The sequence below is a fragment of the Psittacula echo genome (genome assembly GCF_963264785.1).
Source record: "Psittacula echo genome assembly, chromosome: 11".
Classification (NCBI taxonomy): Eukaryota; Metazoa; Chordata; class Aves; order Psittaciformes; family Psittacidae; genus Psittacula; species Psittacula echo.
The window spans coordinates 1459048-1472678 of record NC_137746.1 but is presented as its reverse complement, the minus strand read 5'-3'; positions in this window follow the sequence as shown (position 1 = coordinate 1472678).

The window sequence follows — 13631 nt, the reverse complement described above, 5'->3', positions numbered from 1 at the left end:
GCTCCCATCCGGACACCCCCTGGGCTCGCCCTGTCCCGGTTCCTCCAGGCGTGGCCGTTAGTGGGGGGCAGCCGTGAGCGTGCCGCAGCCCCCCCGTTACCCCCGCCCCGCCGCCGCCGCCGGAGCCCCAGCTCGGGAGCGGGGCGGCATCGGGAGCGCTTCTCGTGGGGGGGCGGTGGTGTCGGTGATTCCCTTTCTGGGGCGTGCGAACGGGAAGCAAGAAGAGATCCGTGATTTGTTCCCGTGCTCGGCGCTGCGGTTTCCCCTTCCCCCGCTGCACCGTCACACGCGTCCGGCCGCCGCGCTGGGAAACCGCGAGTGAAAACCGCGGCTGCATCCGCGTGTGGGGTTTGGAACCCGCTGGTTCCTTCTGTGGCTCTTGCCTCTCGAGAAGGCTGGAGCTGTGCGGGTTGCACAGAGCCACCCAGAGCGAGAGGCTGGTCCCCGTTTGGAAGTGAGCCATTGACGTTCCCAGCCTTGCTGTTCTGTCCGTGTCCTGCTGGACCTCACCGGGCGGTGTGTAAGGCCCTCAGGGCCAGATGTTTAAACGATCCTTAGCAAAGAACTGCTATTTTGCTGCTCAAAGCTGAGCTCCTCTGAAAACCTTGCCCTAACCGCTTGCCGAGAGCTCTCAAGCGTCCTTATGTGCTTCACTTCCCATTCAGCAAATGGAGAATCTCCATCCTCAGCTGGGCAGCAGCGGCTGTGGGCCGGCTTTCTGGCAGAATCCTCTGGGATCCTCGGAGGCAGGTCACTTCACACTGAAAATGCAATAAGAATAAGAATGTATTTCTAATATGTGTGAAAATTCATCTTCAGAGCACAAACCAAGACCCTTCTTGTTTCCTGCCATGTTTATGGCACATGTATTTCAAACCTTGCACTGAAAGAATTCTGGATTATCTATATATTTAGTACTAATATGAACGGTGAGTGTTACGTTATTGCAGCTACACCCTACAGAAAAGATTGCTCTTAGAGCATGTGCTCCAGGCCTGATCGTTTAATTATGTGTGTGTGTGTGTGTCTGCGACCAGTGGGAGCCGTGTTCACAGGCCATGGGCAAATGCAATTTGACAAGGGAAGGGCAGAAGGAGACTCTCTAAAGAGTAACCTATCTGAGGGGTATGTGAAATGTTATGAGACTTCAGATATGCCCAATGGGTGCTTGCTTTTGAGGATGAATAGAATATGGTTGTTAAAAATGTTGCTTTGTTATTGGTTGTCTTCTTTATGGTAAAATACTACTTGAAGGCCAGGCAAGCATAGAAATTCTGTGTCTGATTTTGAACACTGGCAAGTAAACTGGTAATGGATGAAAATGCAGTCTTAAAAGAGCTGATAGAGAGGAAAGAATAAAATAACATCTCTTTATTTAGTGCTGGAAACCCTCTCAAAGCTGAGAGATGCCAGTGCCTGAACAAATAAATATCTGCTCTGATCCCCTCACGTTACAGCACTGGCAGATGTGTAAATTCTGAGCCTTGGTTGGGGTTTGCAGGCGTGCTGTAACGCTGCAGCAGTGTCAGGGTCTAGCATCTTGGAATTAAGGGCTGTTCTAGATGAATGCTGTGTTCTGTGTTTCAGGGCTGTGTGTTCAATGCACTCGGGAAGTCTTTTGTTGCAGGACAGTTTGTGTCTCCCCATGAGACACAGCGTCTATGTGGCAACTGCAGGCTGCTGTGTAGTAGCGAATGAGCCTGACACTAATTACAGTGCAGTTACTGGCAAAGCCCAGCTAGACCGTGCTCTCTTGACAGGAGCCCTAGCAATAAAAGTGGAAAAGGATGTAAAGATTATTGTATGTGTGTGGAGGGGTGAGGAGGAAATGGGCTCTGGCCATATGGTTCCAGGAGGGAACATTCCGGAGGGGCTTCCACATGAAGGCTCTGTGGCCTGTCCTGTGCAGCGTGCACATAACCTGCCTCTGAGCACACAGTGGTCTCAAGGCTCAGAAGCTGGGTCTAACTTAGAGGAATGTGTGTTGCTACCCATGTTTTTAAGGTTATCTTCCTTTTTCCCTCCTCTTAGAGAAAACCAAACAGTTCCCCTTGCAGCTGGGGTGTTACATGGAACATGCACTTCCTCCTCTGGGTTTCTCAGTCACAAAATTATTGGATCAAGCTATAATAACAAAACACCATAAGCTGAACCCTGGGCCTCGATGAGAGGAGCTCCTCAGCCAACCGCTCTTCTTTACCTGCTCTCCCTCCGGCCCAGGAGAGCTGGGTCTATGGTGAGAGCCTGGCAGTTGCTGCAGCCGGCTCCTGGGCTCCGCTCGAAGCAGCTCAGTGTTGGAACGTGGCTCTCCAGCTCTGCCTCTTGTGCGAGTGCGGGCTGGCAGGTCTCCAGGAAGGGCGTGTGTGTCTTGGCCAAAAGCTGGTGGTTTAAGGAAATGCATGGTTCCTAATCTACCATCAGAAAAAGGCAAACATGCAGGCAATTTAGTCAAGTGAAAGTGCAACCCCCTGGGGAATGTGTAACTTGTGCTTCTGAGCCGTTCTGAACGTGTAGCAGTGTTCTGTCTTAAATCTTTGCTCACTTGGCATTTTACTATCTTTAAACTGGATCAAGAGCATATGTGTAGACTTTATCTGCTGTGGTTTCCATGTTCCTCCAAATCCTTTCTGGCTGGTGTTTGTAGGCTTACGGTAAATTGGCGCGCAGGCATTGCTCCCGCGTGAAGAAGTAGCTAATTCCCTGTCTAAACTGATACTGCATGTGCAATTTCCTAATTTGCTGGCAGTGGGCTCAAGTTATTACAGAAGAAGTGGTTTTTAAACTTGGCCTTGCCTCTTGAAACCAAAGGATGCCCTTATGGGATGTTTTGCCATCTGTTGGTAACACAAGAAGAACATTTCCTTTCTCATCATTTATTTAACTGTTTTTCTGTGTTAGAAGGATGGAAACTGTAGATTAACATTTCCTGTTAAAAATGAGAAAAGGGGATTTCAGTTTTTTAGCACCTCTTAGAAATTGTTCATAAAACCTGGATAACTGGATCCATCTACTGAGATTGTATGCTTCTTGCGTGGAAATGTATTGCTGCAAAATCAGTCAAGGGCAGCATCATATATTTCTGATGGCTTGATGCTCGTGATGAACTGTTAGAAAGTTGCTATAGGAATTCTCCCCCCCTCCTTGTGCATTGTTAACGGCAATTATTGTGCTGGTCTCTCATGCCTGGAAATAAACAAGGAGTTTTTGATGTGGAATGAAAAAGGTGTTGGTAAAATGGGGACTGTTGTGTTGGCAGTGGCATCGTGAGCTGTCAGTCACAACCTGAACCAGCTCCTTGTTGAGATGCCCAAGAGAAATGAGGTGATATAAAATAGATGCCAAACAGAAAATTGGGGTGCCTGCTGAGATGCAGAGGTATTAGACTTGCGTGCAACTCCCGTAGGGCTGTGCTGTGTCTGTGGGCTTTTAGCACTACCAGAATCTGGGAGGATTGAAAATGATTTACTGTATTAATCCAGTTCTTTGGAGCTTCCTTTTGGATTGCACCCCTCAGCCTCTGTGGGAAGCAAGAGAGAAGCCCAGTGTTTTAACCCAGAAAGGGAGGGAGGGATGGATGAGTGGATGGATGTCAAAGCGGGCCCTGGCTTCCTGGTGGGTGGAGGGGAGTGCTGTGCCCATCTATGCATCATGAAGTGTCCCTGAGCTTTATCTTGCTGCCTTGAAATGCCACAGCACATAGCAGGGGCCTCTCCCGGCAGCCAGGCTCCCTGACACGGGGCAGCACATCCCTCCTCTCATGATGAAATTACTTCAGGAACCCTGTAATCCACCCTGGAGGTGACTGAGTGTCGTTATCTCTGTTAGAAATGGAGCTATTGCGGTTGTCCGCTCCTGCTGCACACATGAAAGGCCTGGGTTTCCTCCTCTCTTATCAGGCACCTGTTGCTTGTAGCCAGACATTACTCACATCCTTTAAGTCACATCTTGTTTTGCATAATTAACACCAACTGTGCTTCATTTCCTTCCTTCGCTTGCTGCTTTACTCTGTGCCCTTACCTGGCTATGGAGACAGTCAGGATTCTTTCAGAGTTTAATGCAAGGAATGGAAATCAGGTTTGAGGTGGGATGCGTAATGCCAGGACTTCTGCTTGCTGCAGTAATTCAGGATTCACTTTTGTTTGATAATTCGCTTTGGCTTTTAATAACCATTGACCTGGTTTTCCATGCATAATTCAGTGTTTATGAGCAATTACAGTAACTGCCACTGATAACTAAAGTGTGAGCTCAGCGAGGTGGAATGAAAGTGCATAAAGAGTAAAGTGAAAGGTAATGAGGAGTTTGGAAAGATGGTCTGTGTGAGGAAGATGGAGAAATGGGATTCTTTAATGGGGGAGAGAGGAGAAAGGAGATCCTGAATGAGCAAAGAGAGAGCATCCAGAACAAAAACTGTCCCTGTCCTTCTACATCCCATCAAACCATTCATGCTTTGCCCTCTCTCCTGAGCAGGCCAACAGGAGCTCTCTTTTTTACTCCTTTATTTTATGTATTATTTCTGACTTGCCTGCCACTTTAATTCCACCTGAATGTACCATTCTGTGCACTTGCTTTTCCAGGTTTTGCTGGTTTGAGGCTGTTTTCTGATTCACGTTTGCTGTGTGCTGGCTGGCTCAGTCTAGAAATCTGAACTCACTATATCAGAAAATTCACCATCCATTGGGGTAAAAAATTCCATTGAGGCAAATGCAAATTCTGGAGCTGGTGCCTTACCAGAACACAGGTTTTAGCTCTTCTGCATGGCTGCAGCTTGCACAGGTAGAAATCCTTGGGGTAGAGAGCAGGCGTGGCCTGGTTGTAAGGGGTAAGCAGGGCTCTGAAGCTGCTGTGATTGTTCCTGCTGTCCAGCTGGCAGAATAACAGCGCCTGTTATCAGGCAGAGACTCTGTAAATCTGAGATATGGATTTTCCCATCATAGGCCCCAGGTCTGAAACTGGATCCACTCCTCCTCTGCGGAAGGGCTGTGGGTTATTTACCAATCTCTAGGACTGGGCCACTTGGTAGGAGGTTGGTGAGGGCACTCTGGGAACTGTTTCCAGCCATTTCTGATTGAGCAGCTCATCTGACGGACCATAAATTGTGAATATTTCTATCTTTTTTCCTGAGTATTTATTTACAGTTCAGGTCAGTAGTCTCCAGAAACACAATTCTGCTTACAAACGACATTCCCGGGCTCCATTCCCAGGCGTTCCCATGTGACTCCAGCATTTTTAGCAACTAAGCGAACAAACGCAAGCATGTTTTCAGGGCAGTGGAAGTGTTGCTATCCACATTCTCCCAGGGTGCCTGGTCCCAGGTCTCCTGAAACACAACAGGGAGAAGGTCACTTCTGCAGAGCATCCTGTGTGTAGGGGGAGCTTGGAATCAAACATGGAGCTGCACAGGGCAAGCACAGGGATGTTGGTCATCCTGCAACTTAATAATGCAAACGTAATGCTTTCTGTGTCCCATGTCCCCACTGGATGCTTGGAGCTTTATGTCCCATGGCAGTGTTCAGCCCAGAAGACAAATCTACTCCTGAGGAACCCCAAATCATGTAAACCCTCCTTGGGCCTGCCTGAGCCTTCACTCCTGCTGTCCAGGGCAGATGTGGCCAATGCCCTTGCTGGAGGAAGCTGGTCCCCTGGCATGGCACAGCTGCTTGTCTCTGTTGGGTCTGGAACAGCTGGGGATTGTCTTCCCTAATGGATTTATAGGCTTGTGATAGTTGGTGTATGTATGTATGTTTTAATGCTAAGGAAGAGTGGGCGCTACCAGTCTGTTACCTGCTGGCGCACCTTTCCCACAACCCGATCAGTTTGCTTGTGACTGAGAAAATGAATTTTCATATGGAGGAAATTGTGTTCCCTGGCAAAAAAAGCAAACTGTGGAAAAGTACTGACACTAAACCCTGGTGACTGTAAAGCAGGGCTTTATGGGCCTTTTGGTGTTCCTATTGCTATAGCAGGCCAGTATGAGCCCGAAAAATCCAAGTATTGGCATTGTTCTCACTTCTCTGGCACCAGTCTATAAGGAGAGCTACCAGCTATTGACAGCAGCCTGAAAAAATGCATCATCCTTCCCTGAAACCATCACTAATAACCAGTTACACTTTGAATAACCCTCCTCTAACTCCTTCCTAAAAAAGCTCCGTAACTTTCCACTCCAAGGCTCCATTTAGAAATGATGTCATTGATGAACAGCAAAGCATACACTTAAATATCTACATTTTTGCTCATATATTGCAATGAAGTGATCAAAAGCAGACAGCAAATCCATCTTTGCTTTGGAAGGAATAAGATCTCTTCCACCTGACATAGACAAGGATACTGATCACTCATAGCCACACTGAATTAATCGTGTCAGCGTAAAACTCCAATAAGTTACTGTTATGTGCCTGTGCCCCCATCTGTAGAATTGAGTTTGTCCTGAAAGAAGACTACAGGGAAATGATCTTCGAGGTCCTTCACTTAAATAATCTGCCTTCAGCTTTGAACAGTTTTTTGTGGCAGTTAGTTTTGAGGTGTTGGGTAAGATGCTGAGACTGTTTCTTTAAAAAGAGCTGGAGTCCTGCAATGCAAATGTATAAATCACTTGTGCTTACAACTGATTGCTGAGGCACCGCTGCTGTGTCTTTCCTGTTGCCCTTCTGCACTTAAGTTTATGAAACCTGTAGCAAAAAGGAACATATTTAATTCCAGCTTAGCTACTGCAGTGGTTAACGGCATTTCTGCTCCCCAGTTCCTGGTATTTCTGAAGTTAAGGTTTAAAATGCAAAAGCTTCATGGGAGATGGAGTCCGTGTGCTGTGGCTGTGCCGATGGAAAATAATTGGGGGCTTTGTATACTATAAACTCATTCTGTGTTGTAGCTCTTTGCTGTTTCCCCAGGATTGGTGATGATTAACTGTGTTTTAACCTCAGCTCCTTTGTGCTCCATAACGTTAATACGGGTTGTGTGTCTCCCTTTTCCGCCCCCATGCATTAATTTTTAACTAGCTTTGATTTGGGATGTGATGTGTGTATGTAACACGTAGTACGATAGGAAAGGATGAAATATAAAGTTTCATTAATGATTTATAACTTCTAAAGTAAGCTGGAAGTTAAAGATCCTTAAGGATGTGACATTGACCAAGCCACTGGTGTGATGTAGCTCTGAATCAACGTTTAGTGTGAACTTCCAAGCAAGTCGATGGGTGCGTTCCCTCCGGAACACCCTGGCTGGGTGATGGGCAGCTTTGCTGTTGCTCCCTGCTGAAGGAAAGCCCCAAATAACACATAAATCAAAACACCTCTTACAAAGAGGTGCCAAGTGAATGTCCTGCTTCTCCCTCCCCATGCTCTGCTGGAGCGGGATGCCTGTGACCCACGAAGCAAGGGGAATTCTGCCTCTCCCTGCAAAACCAGCTCTGATCCCCCTGTTTTTCCATCCCTCCCGCTTTGACTCTTCCACAGGGGACAGCAGTAGAATAAAATGAACTCAGCCCTTCCCTCTTTGAAGTATTGCTGGGTATTACAGAGTCACATACTTGTATATAATTATCATATTCTAACACTTAAATATTTTCCTGACTAATTTCCTCCTGTCTCTGCTTTGAAAATACCCAGATTATATCCATTAAAAAGTTACAGACTGGAAAATATATGATTTCAAAGGAAATTCTTTTGAACACTTAAACCCCACTTTTCTTTGTGGCCTCAACCTGTTATTCACAGGTATTCACAGAATTACTGGGGTTTAGTGTTCTGTTTTGGTTTGCTTTTTCTTTATAATGAAACCCACCAGCCCACAGCACCCCTGATGTTGTATATCAGAATGTTATGACAGGTCTGCTGGGCCGAGTCCAGCATTCTATGCTCTGTCAAAATACCCATCAGTTCCTGTAGTTTTGCCTAATTAATAGTGCAGTAATGTGGAAACTTAAAGCAGCTACAGAAAGGAAAGCAAATGTTAAATGATTTGCCTTTAATGGATCTCAAAAAGCTCTTCTTCTTGCTTTGTTATTCATGAGATCTTTTTTTGGGCACCTTCATGTTCCTCCTCTCTGCTGTTACTGGTTCTTTCAGAGTGTTTCTGTCTTCCCACAAGCCAGTGATCTGATTGATGTCAGAGATTTATCAGGATTTTCCCGCACCTCAAAACCTGTGTCCTCTGCTGCAGCTTAATGCTGTTACATCGTGTTCCGTTCACACTTGCTAATGAATGTAATTAATTCACGTTCAGCTGATAGCATCCTTTTGTTTCTGTCCCTCCTTAGCTTCTATTCTTTGAGTAAAATACGGGTAGTTCGGGTAAAGCATCCTCCAGATCCTCATTTTCCTGCTGGGATAAGGAGTGAGGCTGTGCAGCTTGGGGCACAGGGAATGGTGGGCTTCCCTTTTGTTTCTTTTAGAGTGGACGTTAATTAAATGGTAGTCAATGAACATGATACAATTGATTAAGAAAAGACCCTGATACAGAAAGGGTTTCTCACCCAGGGTACCCTTCAGAGCCATGCTGGCATCAATGGAGCTCTCACCCTGCACTAGCCCCAGGTCAAGGGCAGTGGCTCTGCGTCCGTGTGCCAAGACTCAGGAGGACGTGGGGACGAGCGAGTGGAGTTTGCTGATGCTGGTTTAAGGTGGTTTGGGTAGCTTTAAAACACTCTGTTGTGAGACGCTCCAGATGGATGTGAATGTTCTCAGGGGTGGAGGGAACAACTGAAGGGAGAAAGTTAGTCATCGTCCTGGCAGGCGAGAGCCCGTGAGGACAAGCGCTGAATGATGCACAAGGGCAAAAATAGCCCGAGTTTCAAACGTAATGGGATGTGACGGTCGAGTTCCTCCAAGGGAAAACACTCTGAAGTCCTTGTGCACGTCTTCACAAGCGTTTTGGTGCCCAGCGCAGTGTAGGAGCTTTTCTTATCTGTGGGACAAACAGGAAATGTTTGGGAAATGGAAAACTAGAGAAGAGAAACTGATGTAAATATATGTAAGGGCCTAGAGTTACAGGAATGATGAGGTACGTGTTTCAGTCCAATCTAAACATCCACTTTCTCAGTTTAAACGCCAAGTCTTCTGTCTAATGTGTGTTAACACTTTCCAAGCCCATTGAGTTGTGCCTGATATTCTTTTGAAAGGGTTAATGTTAGAAGGGAAAAGTTATGTGTGTGGATTTTGAGCTGTTTACCCATTGGTTTTGTGCATTCCTTTTCATTAGAGTATGTGTTGAAAGAGACTGGAGATTTCCCCTCAGATGTTGTCTTAACTATCAAAGTCATTAGAAATGGAATGGTTACATGGAAATTTCATAATCAAATCACATTTTGTCCCCCAAACTGTCAGGAATGTTAAATTCTGGTAGTTGATTTGCTAATGGATATAATGACAGGAGCTCGGCAGCCAAAGGGGCAGGAGCCCTCAGAGTTTTTTGTCATATCCAGAGAAATGCAGTGATGTGATTAATAAAATGCGTGTGAATCTGTCCTCCTGATGCCATCTTGGGTATTTTAGACAGGAGGCCCTCATCCGGCTGCTGTGGACTCAGCTGAAGGGCTCTGAGGTTGGATGCTCCAAAGTTACCTTTGCTTTGTCCAGTGGGAACCTCATCAGATTGTTTAAGGACAACCCTGACTAGGGCCCGTCTTGCACTTGCACACTGCAAACTCCTTCAGGGTATCTGTGTTAGGAGCAGAGTTTCTTTCATTGCTCTGTATTTGATTATCCTCGTGCTTACAAATAGAATTATTCCATGCTGCAGTCTCCCAGAAAGTGCTTGGTGTTTTGTCAGTGGGATATTTGCGACAGGCGTGTCCGGGACGTGGTTTATCCCCATTTAAGGTTTTCATGCCTTAGGGATTGGATAGCCTTGTTTTAATGGAACAGTGTGTATCTCCCGTGGAAGTGTTTTTGTTTTCAAAGTCAAACAGCACATTGTGGACACATGGAAGTGTGTGGCTTTCAAAAAACAAACCCCTATTTATGGATGCTTAAGCAGCTAGCGCAGGCCAGTTTGGTGTATTTTTAGCAGTAAAGAGTTCACCATTTGATACAGGGGGATTAGGGTTTGATGAACTGAAAGCTGGAGATTTCAATTTGGGTTTTGTTGTTTATTTGGAGCTAGAAAAGCTCTGGACTGTTAAACTGCTGCCTCTAGCTCTGGAAAGGCAAGTTAAAGTCTCTAGCTCTGGAACAGCAAGTTAAAATGTCCCAAGAGAATCCAGGGTCTCATGCCACTCAACAGGCAAACTCAAGCTATTGCCTGGGAAGCTGATCCTAAGACTGAGTAAAGTCCTAGTCTTTGGCCCTGTTAGTCTCTTGTAGGCTACAAAAGAAGATTGTTGTGATTGAAAATCTATCAAGAAAACCTTCTTCTATGATTAAAATAAAGTAATATTATTAAGACAAGTAATATTATTATGACTTTAAAAGGAACGCATGCCAACATGATCTCCTCATTTGCTTCTTTTTGGAGGACATGCTCGCATTCTTAGTAGTTTTGTGTTCATAGACATATGTGTAGTCAAGGCATGACAATAACCTGGGATTTATGGATGCACAGGTTAAATGAATCAGCAGCCTTCAGCAGAGCTGTGCCCCAGTATCACAGGGTGAGACGATTTCCTACGTGCTGTTGTACTTGGGCTTTAAGGCAAAGTGTAGGGGTGTGAACTGCCTGTTGCTGTGAGCACAAGGCTGTGTGTGACAATGGAATCACTGTACAAACAGTGCCGGATTCTTAACGTGAAACAAGAATGCAGGGAGGAATTTTTAGCACGTTGTCATGCAGCACTCTGTTTCCTGGCTTGTACATTCAAGCTGTGTAATAATATTTATATACAAATGCTGACTGTGATTTTCCACCCCGGAAAAAGGAGATGTCATTTAAAAGTGCTGCGTGTGATGTAAAGCAGAGATTTTTGACTTGTGTACTTGCGTATGGTGTGGGTGTGTGCTTTAATTGTTCAAAAAGAGATCCGTTACAAAAAAACAGCATTCTTGCTACATAGGCACGTTCTGCTAAGGTAAAGGTCATTTTGCTCTTTAAAAGCTGTGCTTGGAAGGGAGGGGAAGGTCCTCGTGTTGTCTTTTCCCTGTTCCTACTCTTGAAATGCTCCGAAATACATAAGGAATTAACAGTTGGGCTGAAGCAGCTCTTAGACCATGAGTTGGGATGCAGTAACACGAGAGCTGCAGCCATGACTGTATGTGCAGTGGTGCTTGGAAGTTCATTTTTCCCCTGAAGAACCACACTGTTCGATCTGGAACCAACACCTGCATCCTGGAAACGCGCAGACTCTTCCTACTGTGTGAATGATCACATTGAGCCTCTTCAGCTTTTCTGGAGCCGGGATTTAGAAACAGTTCCAAGGCAAAATCGCTGCTTTTCGGCTCCAGCCAAAGGAGCTGCTGTGATATCTTGCCAGTTACCAGCACATTTCTGATCCTGGTGTCCTGGGGCCTTGGTTTTCATGCTGAAATCCCTTCTCCTTACAACCCCTTAGCGGACTGTCTGTACAGAAAATGATGACACACCAAGCTGAGACGTGTATTCATCTTCTGATCCATGCTTAACCAAAGAAGGCTGGATCACAGCTTTGTTGTATCTTGCTGCAATGACAGAACCCAGACATGAGGATCCTAAATCTTCAGTGTTCCTGTTTTTCTCCTTCATAAACTCTGAAGCCAGGGTTGTCATTCTCTTGGTGTAGTGGGGTCCTCCACCTCTCTGGCTCTGTAATAGTGGAGTTGTTGGGCTACAGGTGTACCTATGGCAAGCTGTCTTTCTAGGTAATCTCTTTGTTGACAGCAAACAGAGGGGTCCAGAGGATAAAAAAGTAGTGGAATAACAATGGATGGCATAAAAACCCATCTGCTGATGTGTGGTGAGAGGTAAACCACCTTCTGCTCTCTGCACCCAGGCAGTATCACTCTGGCCAGCGTCCCTGCTGCATCTCTGTCCTCCTGGTCTCAAATCCAAATGAACATGGGCATTCCCAAGTTGAATATCTGTAATCCTGAAAGGGCTCCACTATCAAAATACTGCTGCAAAGCACAGCTGGGATATGCACATGGATGTTCATAGAGGCAGCCCAGCTCTGCCTGCTAACGGAGACCGAGGCCAGTGCTGCTGGGCAGGCTGTATGTGCTTTAAACCTCCTTAACTCTGCCCAGAGTGGTGAAGCTTTGTAGACATATGCCTCTTTACATAAATCATCTTTAGCCTCTGAGCTCCTGGATGCCCTCTAGATGCTTCCAGTGCATGTGGAGGTCTCCACTGTAGTGAGCGGTCTGTGGCTTTGGCTGGGCACTTGGATGCCTGGGGGCTGAATGGGTTACCCAGGGCACTTGGAGACATTTCAGACATTAGTGGGTTTTCTTTTGTTACACGTTTAAATTACAGATACTGCTTGATGCAGAGTAAGTGATCCTGTTTCCTCCCTCTTCTTCTTCCAAAGAAAGGAAGCACAGTACCATTTGGAGGCGTGCAGTCAGGCTTGCCCTGGCTCTGAGCATGGCTCATTGTGGCAGTGCTTTTGCTTTTCTTCTTTAAACTCGGGAGTTCTGTGCTCTGTTAATTTGTGTGACCAGACGTGCCACTTTGTCACATCAACAACAACAGGGTTTGTGTCCCCGTGCCATGGCAGGGTCACAGTTTGTGTTTTCCTTGGCTTGCCTCTGGACATCTGATAAATTTTCCATGTTGGGAAGAATAAGAGCACTTTGTGCTCTCAAAACAACTTCACTCATCAGGCTTTGCAGTGCCCTTTACATTAAAGCCTGCACAGAGCTCAGACCTGCAGTGAAATGAGTGTCTTTGATCGCTCCCTGCTCCTTGTACCTATCTATTTTCACAAGTCTCCAAGTGTCTTGCCAACAGTTTGTCTCAGCGCTAGTCAGTAGAGCCTTTGGATGGGACAGCTGGTACCCAAGTGCTTGCTGAGGTCGGGGTGGGGATGGGGGAGCCCCTGCAAAGGGACAGGGTGGGTTGTGGCATGGTGTTTTCCCAAGAACAGGTTGTTTTCCTTCATCCACAAGGGAAGATGTAGCAGCTGAAGCTTGGTCACCAATAGCTGTATTAGGTTGTTTTGACGATTGCTTCATGCTGATTCCCTTTGAGATTGTATTTTTAAAGGAAGAAAAGTAGAAATAGTTTTATGTGCTAAGTTCAACATATGTTAAGGAAAATTCTCATCCAGATCCACACCACAGAGCTGCTCTTTATCAGAGTCTGTGCAAGAGATGCTTGTTGCCATTGGGTTGGCTGTAGGCAGGGTTGTGATGCCAGCAGGGCTCATTGCAGCAAAGCCAGGCCTGCCCAGGCCAGGTCCAGGGCTTTGCCTAGGATGAGCAGTTGTTTGGTGGATCTGATGCCAGCTACGGCAGGTTACTTGGGTCTCATTTGTATTGGGATTCCTATTCCGTGACCCGAGATGTTCATGTGCCAGGTGTCCATGCTCAGGCTCCCTGGTGTGTCCATGGAATAACCATGGGTTAAACAACAATATACTTTGTGTTATTTTCAAGTGTTTCTCAGTGAGTGCCAGCACTGAGCTGCTCTTGCTCAAACTGCGCTCCCCAGATGAGAGCTCAGTTACTGGGGAGCTGCACAGAGCCCCAGCAGCCCATTAATTACTGATCAGTTGGAACTGGCTGGTT